The 15,347-nt window shown below is 45.8% G+C and overlaps 1 protein-coding gene across 5 annotated transcripts in view; it reads right to left on the reverse strand.

Moving 5' to 3' along the window:
- Window positions 1-15,347, reverse strand: part of USP15 (ubiquitin specific peptidase 15) — an 87,967-nt gene that overhangs the window by 69,795 nt on the left and 2,825 nt on the right. The window contains exon 2 of one of the 5 annotated variants that reach the window (XM_084810608.1): window positions 14,368-14,424. The exons of the other annotated variants lie outside the window; for them this stretch is intronic. The gene's annotated coding sequence lies outside the window, so the exon portion shown is untranslated. The remainder of the gene's footprint in view (window positions 1-14,367; window positions 14,425-15,347) is intronic. 5 annotated transcript variants of the gene reach the window in all.

Consider the following 15,347-nt stretch of genomic DNA (forward strand, 5'->3'; position numbering starts at 1 on the left):
GCCTTTGAACAGCGTTCTGGACCAGATGAAGTTTCTGATCACAGTGCCTAGATTATTGACACAATCATTCTGACAGGTTTGCATCTTGCCATATCATAAAGATCTATAAGGCTGCAAGTTTGCTTCCAAGCACAGCTGGAAATCCTCATATTGCCCTATAAAATCCTAAATCAGGTGTGGGCAACTTGCAGTCCTCCAGATGTTTTGCCCTACAACTTCCATCACTCCTCACCACTGGCTATGCTGGCTAGGGCTAATGGGAGTTGTAGGCCAAAACATCTGAAGGGCTGCAAGTCGCTCACCCCACCCTAAATTGCTTAGGCTTGGAATACCCAAATGCTTCCTCTTCTGTGCACTTCCACCTTTAAAGGTTAGGCAGATGGCTACTGGTGGCACCTTGGTTGTGGAATTCCCTTCCCCAAGCAAATGTGCCTGGCGCCATCACTGCTATCTTTCAGGCACTATTCACCCATGCTTTCAATACTGTGAGTCTACTCCTCCTATAATGGAGAAATCAATATTTGGCTGATGCTTTTAGGTGTTTTTGTGGCTGGAAATTTGTCCGCATTTTTCGGATGAGTTAGTGCTGAGGTCTTTCTTGTTCTTTCTGATTCTTTTTTCTTCTTAACAACAACAACAACAAAAGAGTAGTTAGTATAGTTGTTTGTTATTTCATTTTTCTTCAGCATATGGCATTGAAGGCCCCTTTCAGAAAGTATGTCCGCTGTAGCGGTAAACTCCCCCTGTCCAATGGACACTCTTTGTGCCTCCTTTGCCTTGGGGAGTTTCATGTGGTAGAGATGCGCCACCATTGACAGTCTTTCTCAAAACAAGCCCAAAGAAATCGCTCGGATAGATTAAAGGCAATTTTGTGAAAAAGGGCATTGGAAGCAGTGGATATCCGAAAGTCCCCACCTCAACTGGGGGCCGCTATGCAGAGCAAGATGCCACAATCTACCGCAGTTTCACTCCCTCAGTCAACCTCAGAGACGGGGCAGACACTCCAACTTTTTGTGAAAAAGGGCATTAGAACCGATCGATAAAATTGATCGGATGAGTGTTACTCCGCACGCTGTGGATACAGTTAGTGAGCAAGAGGCGGCCTGTGGCAAACCGGTTTTGTGGGATCGGTTCCAGCTTCTTCCTTCTGATGAAGTGGACAAGGTGCTTTCATCTGTAAGGCCGACCACCTGCTTACTTGATCCATGCCCATCCTGGCTCATTACGGGCTGCAGAGAGAGACTGGGTGAGGGGATCAGGGCGGTGGTGAATGCCCCCCTTGAGGAGGGAGTGATGCCATCAGCCCTCAAGGAGGCAGTGATAACACCGCTCTTAAAGAAGCCCTCCTTAGATCCCCAAGTTCTGAACAACTTTCGCCCAGTCTCGAATCTGCCATTTTGGGGCAAGGTGATTGAACGGGTGGTGGCGATGCAGTTGAAGGCACACTTGGAAGAAACCGATTATCTAGACCCATTTCAGTCGGGCTTCAGGATTGGGCATGGGACAGAAACAGCCTTGGTCGCCTTGGTGGATGATATGAGGAGGGCTCTGGATAGGGGTGAATGCTCCTTCCTTGTTCTCCACAACCTCTCAGCGGCTTTTGATACCGTTGACCACAGTATCCTCCTGGACCGCCTGGAGGGGTTGGGCATTAGAGACACCATATTGCGGTGGTTCCGGTCCTTCCTCTCCGGCAGGTACCAGAGGGTAGCACTGGGAGAGGAGGTGTCGGACCCGTGGCCACTCACTTGTGGGGTGCCACAGGGTTCCATCCTCTCCCCGATGCTATTTAACATCTATGTGAAGCTGCTGGGGGCTATCATCAGGAGGTTTGGGGTGCGGTGTCATCACTATGCAGATGACACGCAGCTCTACCTCTCGTTCAAATCTTCACCAAGGTTGGCCGTAGAATCCCTGTCCAAATGTCTGGAGACGGTAAGGGGCTGGATGCAGAGAAACAAGCTGAAGCTGAACCCTGACAAGACCGAGGTACTTTTGGTGGGAGACAAGAGGAGGCTGGGGGATGTTGACCTAGTGTTGAATGGGGTACAGCTACCCTTGAAAGACCAGGTCTGCAGCCTGGGGGTCATTTTGGACTCCCAGCTGTCCATGGAGGCTCAGGTGTCAGCTGGACAGCGCTGTATCAACTCCATCTGATACGGCGGCTGTGCCCCTTCCTTCCCGACCATCTGCTCCCATCTGTAGTACATGTCCTGGTTTCCTCTCGTTTAGACTACTGTAATGCGCTCTACGTGGGGTTACCCTTGAAGACGGTTCGGAAGCTGCAGCTGGTACAGAACGCAGCGGCTTGCCTGATTAAAAGCAGCCGCTGGCAAGATCACATCACTCCAGTGCTGAAGGAGTTGCACTGGTTACCAGTTGTTTTCTGGGCCAAATTCAAGGTGTTGGTTTTGACCTTTAAAATCCTATATGGTTCTGACCCAGCCTATCCTAAGGAGCGCCTCCAGCAACACCAGACAGGCTGCTTAACAAGATCAGCCTCGGATGGCCTTCTCTCTCTCCCATCAGCCAGGACAGCTAGACTGGTGGGGACGAGGGAGAGGGCCTTTTCTGTGGTGGCCCCCACTCTGTGGAACTCCCTCTCTAAGGAACTCCATCATGGCCCCTCTTTAATGAGCTTCCGCCGTGCATTAAAAACGTGGTTGTTCAGGCAGGCATTTGGGGTGGGTTAGGGTATTTTAGAAAATGTTTTTATTGTAGAATTTTATTGTTTTAAACTGTTTTATTATACGTTGTACATCGCCCAGAGTGGCTGGGTGACCAGCCAGATGGGCAATTAATAAATTTAATAAAATAAATAAATAAATAAATAAAAACACCAGGACATTCGCTGGTGCTGTCAGTGACCAAGAAGATTGCTAAAAACACAAAACGTATTAAGCCTGCACCAGAAACTGTACCGAAGAAAAAGAAGAGAAAGGAGCATAAAAAGACTCCACCCAGAGTCGGAGATTCCTCCTTGTGAAGGGTTGCTGGTTTCACCCCAACAACCCTGCAAGGTAGACCAGGCCAAACTTGGAAAGGAACAAAGAGGAAGGAATAGGGAGAGGTGGTAGGTTACACAGGAAATTATAAGCAAAGTACAAACTCTAAACAAAACCAGAAACGTCAAACACCAAAGCACACACTCCGAACAGCAAAACAATAAAGCTAGCTAGTCTATCCTATACATACCAAAGTATGGGCCTCCCAGGATAGCCATTGACCAGCAGCACACCCTAGTACCGTCAGGGCCATGAAGAGACACCCGCCCCTTCCTTGGCCTTCTTTTTATTGCCCAGCCCTAGCAACCCAAGGCAGATTTGAGGCACCCAATCCCAACTCAGGCCCAGGACACCCCACTCCACCCTCCAAAGAGATTGCATCTTCCTACCAGGCACAGCTGTTATCATTTTCCCAATTAGTCGGAGCAAACCATGGCCTTGAGCTACAGGGCTAAGAAACAGCTAAAAACGATCAACTTCCAGGTGGCTGCTTCGGATGTGACTACCCCAGTGGCCCTCATGGCTCCTACTCTATTAACTCATTCTTGACACTCCCCCTCCCCCTCCTCTGAATTCACCAGTTCCATGGCTATCATTGGTACTGGCAGCCACAGCACCGTTAGAGCCTTTGTCTACAGTCTCTGATGGCGAGATCAGAGATTTTTCTCCTGTTCGATACCAAGCGGATTCCATCCCTCAGGATCGTCTCTCACGATATCCATCTGCAAGCATATTGGATCAAGAATCACAGTTGCCTCAGTATGGAAAGTCTCAATCATCTGCAGTTCCCAGGGACTCTGTTCCTTGATACCAACTGCCATTAAGATACCATGAAGAGGAGTATTCTGATAGACATCAGGAGTGGGATCAACGCTCTGCTTGGTCCATGCAGCCTCCAAGATCTTACCAATGTGATGATTGGCGACTGTGTTGAGATTATGATCTGTACTGTGAGCAACTTTTCCTCGGTACAGAACTGGCCTTTCAGCTATAATTTCACACCCACCAGATCATGATGTGTTTCTGCCACCACCTCCAGTACCCCCTCCCCCGCGCTTGTCTTCTTTAAATAAGCCATGAGGCTATATTGACCAGGTTCCTCCTGATCACCCATTGTCGTCTCCTCCTGCGCAACAGTAAGGTGAACAACTGAAATCAATAGCCCAACGAGATCTCTCCCAGGATTCTGCAGCAGATTATCAATCGGATTCCTCATCCTATTCCTCTGTACCGCCATCTATTTTATCTCCAGACAAGGTTGTAGGTACGGAAGACAGAGCCTCCCTTTCAGAGGATATGGGTAATTTCTTGGAGCAGGTGCTGAAAATGGCACAATCTCTAGGAATCTATGTGCAGCAACCCATAAAACATATACAATACTCGTTGTTTGACGCCATATATGCAGAGACATCAGTACAGTGGTGATTACCTTTCTTCCCACTCTTCTCGAGACAGTGAAACAAACTTGGAATACTCCATCTTCGATAGCTCCTACCTCGAAGCACCTGGAATCGATGTATAAGGTTCAAGAAAAAGATGCCACATTTCTCTCATCCGAAATCAATAATAGTTGAATCAGCTCAAGGTCAGTCCCAGAAATCGTGTGCCTTTCCAGTTGACAAGGAAGGACGCAGACTTGACCAGATGGGACAGAGAATGTATTCATCCATGGCCTTAGGGCTTAGTGTTGCGAATTATTTTTGTGGGAGAAAATGGATTCTTTGTGTACTTACCTCCCAGATGACCAGAGAGAGCTGGCCAGAATGTTTCAGGCAGAAGCAACAAATTAATACTGCACGTCATCAGGGAAACTGTAATGCAAAATCCATGGTAGGCTCTGTGGCTTTATGACACCATGCATGGCTTCATTTGGCTGGACTAACACCCAGTCTAGAATCGAAGACCTTCCCTTTGATGGTGAGGGCTTATTTGATTCTAAAACAGATGATCGGATGGGACTCTACCCAAAAGGCGAGATCAACAGCAAAGAAGATGGGCACAGGGCAGCCACAGCAATAACAGTCTTAGAAAACAAGGCATCGGTTTGGGCACCAGCCATACTTTCAGAGGCAATCTGCAGATCATACCCCTCAGTACCAGCAGCAGAGGAAACAATACTCTTCCTCTAAGTCTCACCAATCCCGAGCAAGGGCTGCCACTTCTTCCAAGTGGCGCCTTTGACTGGGAACCTCTGAGTGTCTCTTCACCTCCACCTGCTCCAATTTTGGGGAACCATCTCTCTCTCTTTCTACCAGCATGGCATGCAATAACAGCGGATGCTTGGGTGCTGGCGACTGTTCACCAAGAGTACAAGATCAAATTCGATGCCCGCCATCCCTTGGGAATTGTCCAAATAACTTTGCCATCAGAACTGTTACATCTTGAGACAGCATCGCTTCTTTGGAAGGGTGCCATCAGGCGCATCTCCTCCGATCAGACAGACAGGGGTTTCTTCTCCCAGTTCTTTACAGTTGCCAAAAGGGACGGAAGACTGCGTCCAATTTTAGATTTAAGACTCTTGAACAACTTTATCACACCCAAGAGAGTCAGAATGACTACACTGGCAACAATCCTCCCCCTCCTTCGGAAGGGCTTCCTGCTCACAGCGATGGATCTGAAGTATGCTTATTCCCACAGCAGCATAGAGGAAGCGTATCAAAGATACCTGTGTTTCGCAATTAGACCCAACATGTTCCAGTTTTGTGTGCTACCCTTCGGACTAGTGACAGCCCCAAGGGCATTAATGAAATGCATGTCGGCAGTATGCTTGCACCTCTGTGTCAAGGGTATCGAGATTTACCCATATTTGGATGCCTGGCTCCTCGCAGGTCCTTCCACGGAGTTTCTGGATTGTGCCATCGTAGTTGTTTTGAATCTTCTCGACACTCTGGGCCTCTGTCTCAACAAAGAGAAGTCAATTTTATCCCCCACTCAGGTTATTCCTTTCATCGGGGCGGTACTGGACTCGAAGATAGGTCACACATATCTCCCTCGCAAGTGCATGGATCAGTTAATTGCCTTGGCAAGTGCTCTTTACCAACAACGACACATGCCGGCCCACACCATTCAGTGTCCCTTAGGGCACATGGCCACAACCATGTCAGTGGTAGAGTGGGCACGCCTGAGAATGAGACCATTACAGAACTGGTTTATCCGGATTTTTCACAATGAGACCAATGTTCATGGAACCCAACTCTGGATACCAGGCCACGTTGCGTCATCTCTTCGTTGGTGGATGGATCCAAACAGTCTCACTCAAGGTACCTTGTTTGTTCAGCCACCACCATCTCAAGTGCTCACCACAGACACCTCTCAGTTGGGGCCTGTTGCGGACCGTTGCGAATTCAGGGCTGATGGTCAGGAGCAGAAGGACTGGCTCACATCAATTTCCTGGAGTTGCTGGCAGTGTGGAAAGCCTTAAGGGCTTTTGTGACCTACCTACGGAGCAAACACGTCTAAATCCTGATGGACAACACCTCTGTTCTTTGGCACCTAAACAAGCAGGGAGGTACTCATTCATCCAAACTGGTGGGCCTCACTCTCAAGATTTATGATTGGGTTGTCCTGAGAGACATCTGCTTGACTATGATTCATACTGCTGGAGCAGACAACACTTTGGCAGATTCCCTCTGTCAGACTTGCCGAGCATCCCACGAATGGGAACTCTCTCCCTGTGTCCTGCATTGCCTATTCTGACAGTGGGGCCAGGCATTGGTGGATTTGCTCACAAACCCATCGAATGCAGTTTGCAAGATGTTCTGCTCAAGAGGAGTAGGGCGTTCGTCACTGGGAGACACTTTCCCCTGCAGGGGAGCGGGGCACTGTTCTATCTCTTTCCCCCATTTCCTCTGCTACCGAAGATGATAGCAAAGATCAAGGCGGAGAGACCAACTGTCTATTGACCACACCCTAGTGGCTAAGGCAACCTTGGTTCACAATCCTGTCCAATATGGCAGGAGGGAATTTTCTTAATCTCCTGCTCCAGCAGGTTCTTATCACTCAGGACCAAGGATGGATCTGACATCCAGACTTGCACACCCTGAAGGTGACGGCATGGAGGATTTGGCAGAGGTGGATAGAACATTCATATCACAGGTGCAGCGAGGATTGGACGTCATGAGGAAGCCAGCCACCTGGTCACCATATCGTAGCAAGTGGTCACTGTTTGAGGTTTTTGCCACTTCTAAGGGTTTTTATCCTTCCTCCAGTTCAATCTTGGACATTGTCATTTTTTCATCATTTATTTGAGAAGGGTCTAAAGTATTCCTCTATTAGGGTTTATGCTGCAGTGTTTCAGTTTTGAGGGGCAGGTGCAGGGTTTTTTGGTTTTCACCCATATTCTCACCAAGCAGTTTTTGCATGGGTTGCGGTACTTGATTCCTCCAGTGAAGGACTTACCCCTGCAGTGGAATCTCTCACTAGTGTTACAAGCGTTAACATCAAAACCATTCGAGCCTATGGCTACTATTGACTTTCGTCTACTGTCATGGAAGGTGGCCTTTTTGGTGGCTATCAGGTCATCTTGGAGAGCACGTGAATTGTGTGCACTCCGTATTGATGCTCCTTTTACAGTTTTCCACAAGGACAAGGTTATCCTTCATCTAGATTTCGCCTTTCTTCCTAAAGTGGTTTCCAAATTTCATCTCAATGAGCCTATTGAGCTTCCAGCTTTCTTCCAAATATGGTCTTCAGACCTGGAGAAACACCTCCATAATCTCGATGTCCGAAGGGCCTTAGCTTTTTACAAAGCTAGGATTGAATTATTTCGGAAATCAGAAAGATTATTTCTTTGCAATGCAGGACCTAACAAGGGACTACCCGTGTCATCCCAGAGGCTGGGTGCCTGGACAGTTCAAACCATCGCACTGGCATACCAACTCCGTGGGCAAGAGCCTTTGCACAGAATCCAAGCGCATTCAACGTGAGCTATGACAACGTCAACAGCCTTTGGGAGAGGGGTGGCTCTAAAGGACCTTTGTAAGGCTGTAACATGGTCTTCCCTCCCTCAACTTTTGTGAAGCATTATAAACTGGACATGCATGCTCGATCGGGCTGCACATTTGGAAGAACAGTACTCTTCTCTGTGTTCCAACAGGACACCTACCCTCCTCCGGTAAGCTGGCTTGTTAATCACCCATGTGTGTGATGCACAGAAGAAGAAAGACAGGTTGCTCACCTGTAACTGTAGTTCTTTGAGTGGTCATCTGTGCATTCACACAACCCACTCACCGTCTTCTCTTTGGTGTTGATATCCTGTTGATGTTGATACCGAGGGACCCTCGGATCCGAGACTATTTTTGCAGTCTCAAGGAACTGAGGAGTTAGGCTGGAACCCACTCGGACATGCGCAATGGGACGGTGGGGGAGGGTTCCCACCAAAAACATTCCTCGGCTATAGAAGTTTTCCCAAATGGAGGCTCCACGCAGGTGCAGAGCCCATATATGTGAATGCACAGATGATCATCAAAGAGCTATCATTACAAGTAAGCAACTTGTCTTTATTCCACCCAGTTTTTGTACTCAGTTTCCCCCAGGCATGATGCAGGACCTGCAGCAGCCAACAACCGTGACCTGTTCCTGAACTTTGCCTACCTGGATATTCTGTGCAGCATCAACACAGAACTGAGGGTCTTGGTTCTTAATATCAAGAAGGAAGGAACAGACCAGTTGAATCTGGGAGGTGGTACAATTTTATTTAATTTTTATTAAATAAAATACTTAAAATATTTTTAGGCTGCCTTTGGGGGTGAAAGCTTTCCAAGCCAAGAGAATGTGGACCTAGCTACCCTTAAGAAGGTTCCTGAAAAAAACCTCCCTGGAGCTGGAAGATAGTAATAACTATCAACTAGTTACTAACATTCCTTTCATGGGCAAGTTTCTCAAATAGGCAATTGCTATGCACCTCCAGGATCTCTTGCTTGAGATTAATTATCTGCATCCATTCCAATCAAGCTTTAAGTTTGGTTTGCCACTAAAACTATTTTGGCCATGCTAATGGATGATTTATAATGGGAGGAGGACAGGAGACATACAATCCTGTTGATTTCAACAGGTACCTACCTCTCAGCAGCTTTTGATACCACTGACCATGGTATGCTTCTGATCAAGCTGTATGGGCTGGGAATCAGGGGAACTGTTTCACTGTGGTTCCATTCCTATCTGGGTAATAGATTACAGAAAGTGTTGCTAGGGGACTAGTGCTTGACTCCCTGGCGTCTGTGCTAGGGGTTCTCACAGAGTTCGATCTTGTCCAGTGTGCTTTTTAAACATAGCCAGGCTATGTCAGAGAAACAGGGGAGTAATTAAAATGTACTCCTTCACTTGCTGCAGCTGCTCAGCACTCTCTCAGCATTAAATGGAAAGGGGGCAGAATTAACAGGGCCTATTCAGTCCAATACAGGAAGCTGTACTGGGCCAGGTAGGCCCCTTTAAGAATGTTTCCTGAGCACGGAGTCACTACAGTGAGAAAGTGAGTGGTCAGATTAATCCCTTGCCAATGTAGCAGTGTTCTGACATGATGCTACTTTGAGTTAATTAAAACAGCAGTTGTCTTGGTGCAGCTGTGCGCCTCTCAGCATCAGCACCTACAATTCCACTGCTTGCCTTGCCCCCATCACCATGTAAGCCTACCAGAGACAGGGCCATTTGGGGAGGACCATCTGGCCAGAACCTCTCAAACCTGGAGCCAACCCTGGCTCCCCCCAGGAAGCTGACCTGATGATAACCCTATATTATCATCGTTTCAATGCCAGGTGAACACCTTTTAATTTTCCTGGTTTCACCTCAGAATTTCATGCTGCTTTTCTGCAGTTTTATTTTTCTTCTTGTACTTTTGATTGTATTATGCTACTTCAACTTGGAGTTCTGTGAGCTACCCTGATAAATTTTATTGAAGGGTGGGTCATAAATCTTTTAACAAAATAGATAACCACTATGGGCTTTGCATTTGTTGTCACTCATGTTGCAGTCACACAGCCTTCAGAGACAAAAAAAATCTAGAAAGCAGAAGAAGATATATGAATGCAGTGTACTACAGTTATACAGACTGGGAAGATACAACATCAGCTCCCCACTCCACACAGCCAGAGCAGAAAACCACTATAATATACATTATAAAATGCATGCTTTTTCTATTACACAAAAAGTGAATCTACATCTTTAAAATGTGAAACAGCCCTGACACTAGAACTCTATGAAATGTATAGTTTCATGAACTAGGATGGAGAAAAAAAACTAAAAAGACTACTATGACAAGATCAAGTAGTATCTGTCTATATTGCTCCTAATGACCAACAAGATGCTTAATAATGTGGTCATTCTAAATACTGCCACACAAGTGCCAATTTCTAAACACAATGGAAATCCACACAGAAAGTAAAGTAACTAAGACATTCACATTGACTGGGTTCACACATCATGCTAAGCCACGGTGGGTTGTCATCATGGGTGGTCACAGAGCTGCTTAGCATGACGTCCAAACCTAAAGCAGGTTTCCTGTCATGGGTAGTTTTTCACAAACAAGCCACCCTCAGAACTTATGGCTTGTAGTAGGGTTGTTTAGGGTGGCTTATTTACAGGGCATCTTGTTCTCAGGATGGCTTAGGGGTTGTTCAGAAAATCGGGGGTGGGGGGGACAACGCAGTGTCGATTGTTTCTCCTGCCCCTGCACATGCCGGTCACATGGCCAGGATTACCCTAATTACTCATGTTGCGTTGTGGGTTGCCGTGTTGTCCGAACCTGCCATGCAGCAGAAGCATCGTGCATTTTCAGCCATCCTACAACCCATAATGCAAGCTATGGGTTGTAGGGTGGGTGAAAATGCTCTACACCTGTGCTGTGCACTGAGTTTGGACTACACGGCAACTCATGATGTGACACAGGTAATTAGAGTAATCCCAGTCATATGACCAGCACACATGGGAACAGGGGAAACAACTGACGGTGCATTGTTTCCTCTGCTGATCATCCAAGCCTGGCTATCGTGTGACGTCTGAACCTGACAGGGCAATTTTTTTGTGGGGTGTCAGAACAGCTAGAGAGCTGGCCAGCAAGAGCAGCAAAAACTCCTGCTGCTCCTCACAATCTTGCTTACACCGCTGCCATTCTCCCTCATCCCTTCTCAGCCTCAGCATGGATTGTTAGCTTAGAAAAACAGTGAATAAGTGGAGACATGATAGAGGTGTACAAAATTACAAATGGTGTGGAGAAAGTGGATCAGGATACATTTTTCTCCCTCAGTCATAATACTAGAACCCAGGATCATCCCATGAAGCTGATTGGTGGGAGATTCAGGATAGATAAAGGGAAGTACTTCTTCATGCAGCACAGAGTTAAACTATGGAATTCGCTACCACAAGGCGTAGTGATGGCCACCAATTTGGATGGCTTTAAAAGGAGGTTAGACAAATTTATGGAGGATAAGGCTATCAATGGCTACTAGTCCTGATGGCTATGTGCTACCTGCAGTACCAGAGGTAGTATGCCTATGTAGACTAGTTGCTGGGGAATATGGGTGGGAGGATGCTGTTGCACTCATGTCCTGCTTGTGGGTTTCCCATGGGCAGATGGTTGGCCACTGTTTAAACAGAAAGCTGGATGGACCCTCGGTCTGATTCAGCATGCCTCTTATGTGGGTTACAGAGCAGTCCTGGGGATGTAAAAGCTGGGCAATAGAAGGAGGGGAGATTTCCACAAATGTAAAGGCTAAGCAGTAAACAGAGGAGAGATTTGCATGAATTTAAAGACTGGAAACAGGGTGCTGAGGGCACTGACTGGATGAGGGAAAACAGAAGTGACAGCTAGCAGTGGAGGAAAGCTGACTAGTAGAGAATGAAACAGACTAGGACACTGACAAAACCAAGATATAGCTCTGCTGGGCTAAACCCAGTAAGTGGGAAAATGAAATAGACAAGGACATTGATAATACCAGGATATGGCTCTTCTAGGCTAAATAGCAGGCAGGTGGTCTTGCAATTGTGTGCTCTTGCGCAAGACCCCGCCCCCTCAAATAACGATCCAATCTGCACAAATTTAAAGACCCAGGAAAAAAGGTCAGATTTAAGGAAATTACCTGACCTGATTTTTTTTAAGGTTGGGGAATACATTATTGGGAAAGAGGTAGTGATTGGAGGAGCAGGGAGAGGAGGAGTAGTTTCTCTCCATCAGAAAGATGACAGGTTGAATCACAAAGCACCCTGGAATATGTGCCAGCAGCAGCAGAGGACTGGGAGGACTGAGAGGGAGTGAGGAAGAAAGAAGCCACAAACAGTGGCCGCATGCCCAATCGTCTGTCTCGAGTAAAGGAAAAGCCACCCACCATGGCTTCTTCTCAGGGTGGCTTAGCGTGATGTGCGAATGCACCCATATATTCACAGGCACAAGGACTGCCCCAATCCTTTCTTTAGGATTTATCTTCAGATGGTATATGGGGGCCCATCTGCTAAATCCCTGAAACAGAACCCATCATGTCTGTTTTGACTTGTTCGGGCAAGATCAAAAGAGGCCAGAAGAGCTTGCTTAATACTTGAGCTTCCATTACTACTAATTCATGTGTTATAGAAATAAAGATATATCACAATTCTGTTCAATATCATAATTAAATTTTTATCAGCTAATGCCAGAATATGCATTAAAACATGAAATTTATTAATTACTTATACTTCTATGGTGTTTTTAAAAATATTGTTTTTCCAAATTATTTTTTTTAACGTTTTTCAAATAAAATTGTAATCAGAGAAAATGATTTGACGTTGCCATCTTCAATGTTTTTAATATGTCTGTCTATGGTATGTAACTGGCTTGTTCCTAACAGTGTTAACAACAGAAGCCTGATGAGCAAGACTGTTTTAACAACCTTATCAAGAACAGATGAATGACACTGAGTACACTTTAACTCTCTCTAGCAACGTAGTTTAACTGCAGTTCATGAGCATTCAGTGCCGACAACCATTTACCTAATGACTCCCAAGGGTAGAATAGAAACGGACATGACACATGCTTGGTAAGAATATAATCTTGGTGAGGAAAGCACTGTAGATTAGCATAAGGGTGCAATCCTATGCACGTTTAGACAAAAATAAGTCCTACAACTTCCACATCCCACAGCCAGGCATACTTACGTAGAGCTTATTTCCATCTAAACATGAATAGGATTGCACCTTAAGAGTTTTAAAATGTATTCAATGCCATTCATGTATGCTGGGAGAGGCAGTGCACAGCATTATACTGGCAACAGTGAAATTTTACTGTATTTAGACGTCACATTCCTAATCTGCCAAACCACATTTGGAAGCCTGAGAATGGCCCCCACCAGCAGCTCGAATTGGCAATATTAACAGTGGAATACACTGGATAGCTCTTGGAAGCTACTATCCCAAACATAGCCTCCCAACCTCCAATATGGGAGTAAGGGACTACATACCTTTAAAATTCCAGAGAATTTTGGAAAGGGGAAAGGAGAAGGAAGGAAGCTGGCCTGCTCAACTCCCTAACTAGCAACTATTCTGAAGTAAAAATTGAGCTTGGGGGGGATATATGCCATAATATAAAAATTCTCCTGCCTGCACAATAGGAGGGCATTTCAGGAAGAAGTAAAAGGACACTTTTTTCCCTTTCCCAATCTCCAGGAATCTCTTGCTCCAATACACAGAAATGCATCACTCAGTTTTGTGGTTGACAGTCATATGCACAGCAGGTGAAGGCTTCTGGAGGGTGGGAAGAAAAAAAGCATACTTTTTTCTCCACTTCTCTTGAAACTTCCCCTCCCCACAAGCTCCAAACACCATGACAAAGCTCTTGTCCCAGCCTGACTGGATCCCTAAACAGTTGCTGTTAGGAGCTGGGGACACTCTGCAACACTTCGTTGCAAGTTCCCACTAATTGTAATATAAATTTTCTAGTAATTTACTGCTAAACTAGAAGACACGCCATTCAAATTATGACCCACAAAATTTCCTGATCTCAATATTTTTGGTATTTAAATAAAGTTATTACACCACTATAGATTTTGGATTTTTTTCTGGCCAATATAGCTCCCATTGCTTTCAGTTTTTAAAGTTTGTTGTTCAACTGCATAGCCCCCTGATATCATAAGACGGGGTGGGGAACGTGTGGCCCTCCAAAGCCAGCACAGCCAATAATGAGGGGTGGTAGGAACAGCAGTCCAGCAACATCTGAGGGCCCCAGTTCCCCATTCTTCTTGTAAGATGAAGGGTGGCATAAAATATTGTTAATAATTAAAAAAAACAAATAGTTAATTTAAACCAAAAAGTTTACATTTTCAAATGTGACTAGAAAACAATTGCCAGGACATCAGAGACTAATATAATTATTCGATTAGATTACTTTACTGGGACATTATACCTTTTGAATTAGTAAATCCAATTTAAGTATTCAGATTTCTGGACCAACTTCATTTCCCTTTAATGAGAACAAAAACAAACAGTAGAGTGAGATATTAGGAACAACCTGCTGCAACTGATCAAAAGAAAAAAAAATCTGCTTGGATTCTTAGAAGTGCTGGTAGAAGGGGGCTGGTGGAAGATGACTTCCTTGCCCCCTTCTCCCATCAGCAGTGTCCCAGAAAGCATTTTCTGAAGATCAGGAAACCCTCCTGAATTGGGTGGGCTGCGATGTGGAAGCTGAAGGGGAGCACCAAAAAACAGGCAGAGGCACATTCTGTGAGCAGATCCCCTTTCAGTTCTGAGGAAAGCCACTAGTATACTCAACCAGAAAAATTTTAAGAAGCCATGAGCAGCATAGCAAGGCAGTGTGCCTCTTTCAAAATGGTACCAGGCTGTCAAGGCTCACTGTCATGGACTGGTGGAGAGAGGCTGCTCTAAACAAAGGGTACAAAGGAAATGCATATGTGAAGCAAAGTGGGTACAAAGGGAATGCCTCTGTGAAGCATGAATAAAGCAGAGTGAAACCTACTTGATACAGAAAGCATGAGTGTCTGCCAAGCTAAAATTTGTGGATCCCTGAATGGATCTTGCTTGTGCTTAGAAGTATGTACTGTCTTACTTACAGGGCCAGTTTCAGTAGCTACTTCATGCTGCTACAATCCTATGTGCAGCTCTGGAAGTTAAGTCCAACTGAATACAGTGGAACATATTTCTGAATACATATGTACAGGAGTAGACTAAATGAGTACACAAGAAAGGACAGATAAGGACAAGTGCAGTGTAGCGAGTTTGCATGCAGTAAACACAGGTTCAAATATTGGGCAGCATCCAATGCTGTCCCTGTGCTAGTGAGACCCACCGCTAGCACAAGGGGAAGTTAGCAGTTCCTGGAGAAACAAACGGAAAAGTTTGCAGAAGAGAGCTTCACTGAACTATCCC

Source organism: Heloderma suspectum, chromosome 7 (genome assembly GCF_057233095.1).
Source record: "Heloderma suspectum isolate Gila_16-S chromosome 7, 16-S_ref, whole genome shotgun sequence".
NCBI lineage: Eukaryota > Metazoa > Chordata > Lepidosauria > Squamata > Helodermatidae > Heloderma > Heloderma suspectum.